Here is a 4,695-nt window from a genome sequence, read left to right as displayed (position 1 = left end):
GGAATGGCGTCATTCAGCCAGGTTTCCGTGAAACACAGAGCAGCAGAGTGTGAAAAATCCTTATTTGTCCGGGAGAGCAGAAGAAGTTCGTCCGTTTTGTTGGGTAGAGAGCGGAGATTCACCAGATGGATGCTAGGCAGCGCCGTTCTGAATCCGCACTTCCTGAGCTTCACGAGCACACCGGCTCTCTTCCCCCGTCTGCGCGTCCTGAAGCGCTTGATCAGCGCAGCTGCTCCGCCAAGTACAACGTTCAGCAAAACGTCCGACTAAACGAAATCAAACAGTACAAACACTGGAAAGCCAAACACTGAGGCTGCCGTCTGCGGCGCCATAGCATCGGTAATCCTGATGTGTGCTCCCGGCGCCTATTTATACTATAGTCGCACCGGTAGTGACGTCATGGCTGTCGCCGGCCAACGAGTTGGTGTTTTTTCAATGTATGCTTCAGACACGGGTAACGACGAGGCGTTCCCCATAGCGACCCCTAGAGGACGCAGTGTCTCGTTCCCTACTCAGGGAATCATGGTTACATAAGTAACCTGAGACGTTTGTTTCTGTTGTGAACACAATCATACTACATCACGGAAGTGAACTGCTATTGATGACATATGAATTGGTCAAACTGTGTATTTCTGTGTTTTCTCACACACTTTCCTGACAAGCGTGATTGACGCACTGCAAGCAGAGATAATTTATATCTCATTTTGGCTTACCTTCAACAGAAACTGACTACCACGCTCATGTGACCCTTTGCATTACATCTGTGACAAATAGATGCATGTTCTGTGTTGGCCATTTGGAAACAAAAACATTTTTTTATAATACAAAGTTTAAAAGTGAGACAGGCAAGCAACGGCATCCATTTTGTCGTCTTCTCCTGCATAGTCGTTACCTAGCAACAGGGGTAAACTGCTGCTTCTCTGGTGACATAAACTTATCGTAGTTCGGAACCAAAAAACTGAACTCTGCTTCAGACCAGGCAATTGAACCAAGTGTGAAAACATGCAGGGTCCCTGTGGTTCCTTAAAAAGTCCTAAATTTAAAAATGTATTAAATTTAAGTCCCAAATTTAAAGTCATAAAAAGTCTGAAATATCTTAAATGGTATAAGAACATTCGGCATTATCATTTCAAGAGGTCTTACATTTGGGGACAGAAAAACAGGAATTATGATATGGCTTCATGTGATTATCATTAATCAAAAGATGATGATTGGATTACTTCAGCATTGCATTTTAAAGTAAAAACACAGCAGTCTTTCATGTTCTGCAGACTCACAAATTCAAAGTACTTTGCAGTCAATGAAAAGTCTACATTTTTGCCAAGCAATTGCTTGTGATCTGTTGATAAATTTAGACAATTACTTAATGGTGTTAATACCTGCAAATTCATCACCTTTCGGTAAAATTCTGTCATTGTTATGACACTGGCCATTCACATGATTCATGGAAATCCAAAGAGTTTGTTTTTTATGTTGTTTTTATGAATGTATCTCTGAGGGGAACTGACTTTGATGGCATTACAGGGGTAATCAGGGAAAAGCTCTATTTCTGCTATTCCATAAGTGCCATCTTTTGTAAGAAAGTGAATTTGCAGTTCCATTAAGCCTGTCTGCTGTTTTGTTTACACTAATGCAGGGGCGGTTCTAGGGTGGGGCCAGGAGGTTTACTAATTTACTAACTAATTTCTGTCTTGCTTGCTCATTTTTGCTTCTGTAGTGCTTAGCCCCTTAATTGCTGCTTGCAGTTATATTTGTGAGTTAAGATCAGACCACATTTTTTGAGTAATCAATGCAAAAATCCAGTTATTTTCAAAATTACATCTAGTAAAATCTTAATTTAAAAACTACAAAAACAAATTATTTGTGTTACAAAAACATTTGTGATGGTTATCACTGGCCACGTATATACACTATAAAACGCATTTCTTTGGAATGTATAGTGCAGATTCTTAATAGGACACAACAACAGATATATAGGTTAAACAGAAATGATCTTTGATTGTGAAAAAAGCGTGAAAGGCTGCAGTGGCACACAAGCGCTTGATGATGTGCATGATGATGCACTTTAAGGCAACATCACATCAATGATCCTCACCTTCCATCACCCTCCACTGAAATGTTTTCTTTCTTATGTATTACAAAACCATGCTCTTCATACACTCTTCTAGACCAACTGGCTTCTGATTCTTCCTCTGTGTTTACAAATGTTTCTGCATCCATTTCATCCCAATCTTCATCCTTAAACTCATTTCCTATACACTTTAATTGTTCACCATTCATATTTCCACTAGATAATTCCTTAATGTGAAATACTTCATTAGCTCTTTCCCTCACAGCAGCTAATACTTTCTCAAGGTCCTCAGGTTGGATGCAAAGTATCACGCTGTCTTTGAAAACTAGAATATCGTGCTGTTTTAAATGTCCAGCTAATGCAGAGCCAAAGCATTTCAGAGCCAGCATAATGAGAACTGGGGTCAAAGGGCAGCCCTGATCCAGCAGTTTGTCTCTCTCGATTGAAACAGCTACAGATTCAGTATCTACTTCTGGTGCATCTCTGAGCAGGTTTTTCACAATGAGGAAATCCTGATACAGAGTTGGGTTTGACCGTTTTTGCTTTTCTATCTCATCCTGAATATGAGACAACCTCATCTCAGTGCAGAATGTTTTGGGATCATGACAGTAGCTGAATCTTTTGGTGCATGATCCTTTGACTGAAACTCCACGTAATCACCTAGACGTTTTGCCAGAATGGTTGCAATGATGAGGTAATCAACATTAAAGAAGTGCTGACTATTGTCATGGGGACTTTTCACAGTTTCATTAAAGTGTTTCTCAGAGCAGTTAAATGCACCGCTGTTCTTTCTGTCATAGAGCATCTTTATATATTGAATTAGTTCCTGAATGTTGTCTTTATAGAAAGAAACTGGGATGCCGTCTGGTCTCGGTGTGTCTGACACTTGAAGAGAATTTACAGCTGAGAAAATGTCAACCTCACTGACTGCCTGTGAGCTTTCTTCACCCAGTGATGAACCTGTCTCATCTGTAAAAAGATGCTGTTTTAGATTCAGCCATTGGAAGATAGTTTTTATCTGGCGATCTTTCTGAAAAGGCATTGCGGGGATGTTGTTGATCTCTAAAGACACAGGCCAATGGTCAGGCCTCTCTGAGTTTCTAATGTCACAACTTCTGACACGCCACATACATTCTTCTGGAATGAAGAAGTAATCCAGTCTGGACACAGGAGAGTCTTTTATGTAGTAGGTAGAATCCTGCTTTATGGGGTTCTTTCTTCTCCAGACATCAACCAGCTGAAGAGATTTCATGAACTTTTTCACAAATAAGAGCAGTTTACGTTGATTTCCGTTCTTTATCTTCTTGCTAGTATTACATTTTTTGTCAATAAATGGATTAAGAACCGTGTTGAAATCTCCACCGATCACCAGCAGCCCTGTGGTCATTGACTGCAGGTAACTTGAAAGATTATCAAGGGTTTTTTTGTCTGTGTCATGGTTGTAAACACTAACCAGAGTGTACGGCTGACCTACCAGGTTACATTTCAGCAAAACATACGTTCCACAGTTATCTCTTTCATCACTTATATATTCAAAATCCAGTGTTTTCCTCACTAGTATGGCTGATCCCTTTCGGGACGTATACTTTGTGTAGAAAATATGCCACTTGTTTTTTAGACCTTCTATAATATGTTCATCTCCTACTCCAATGTGTGTCTCTTGTAAGAAAACAACATCAGCATTTTGTAGTTTTTGAAATTTCTGATCTCTTTTTCTTTTAAGTCCGTTAACATTCCAGGTGATGAAGTTTATGGTCTGTGAAGCCATTGACAGATTGACAAAGATCCTCGGTTTAGTAAGTTCCCTGTCAAAACAAAGGGTGATGGAAGGTAGAATTTTTTTGTTTTGAATTGCTGAGACTTTCATGGTATCCTGACAGTAATAGAACAATTTTCTATTTGGCAGACATTTTTATCCAGAGTGATTTAAATTATATTCAAGATTTATAATTTATCTTTTTAATTTCCTAGGAATCGAACGACGCCTCCAGTTTCATTCTATGCTATTTTCCCCTCCTTTAAGTTCTAAAAATATTACTTTCCAAAAAATCACTTTACAATTATTATTATTATTATTATTATTATTATTATTATTATTATAGTTGTTGTTGCTTATGTATGGTTTTAGCATTAATGTTGTTACACTTGCTAACAGACTGTAATCATGACAACAGATCATGTTTCTACCACAACTGCCACTCCCTGCTTAACCAGGTGTTAGTCTCTGATAAAACCATGAGCAGCTTATTTGATGCATGCATATTGCATATATAAGACAATGTTACCTCTTGAAAATCAAGTGTCTTTGAAATATATCAAGAATCTCTTAGATAAGATCTTATGTACCTGCTTCCATTATTTATCTGATTTAGTTAATAAAGAGTTCCACTTTTACCATTGTTCCACAAATCACATATATTCAACCTTTTCAAACGTACATTATAGTGTGGAAAAAACAGCCATCACCAGAAATGATAAACTGAAATAATAATTTGAATTATAACACATCAGTTGTGTTTTTAAAGGTATAGCCCTTTTTAATAAAGTTTTTTTTAATATTATACCCCATGTGAGTGCCTTGAATGTCTTGCTTGTATACAAATTCTAAGTTGAGCATAAAGGAT

Source organism: Sinocyclocheilus rhinocerous, unplaced genomic scaffold (genome assembly GCF_001515625.1).
Source record: "Sinocyclocheilus rhinocerous isolate Xijiao unplaced genomic scaffold, SAMN03320098_v1.1 scaffold1433, whole genome shotgun sequence".
NCBI lineage: Eukaryota > Metazoa > Chordata > Actinopteri > Cypriniformes > Cyprinidae > Sinocyclocheilus > Sinocyclocheilus rhinocerous.
Note: the sequence above shows the minus strand (reverse complement) of the source record.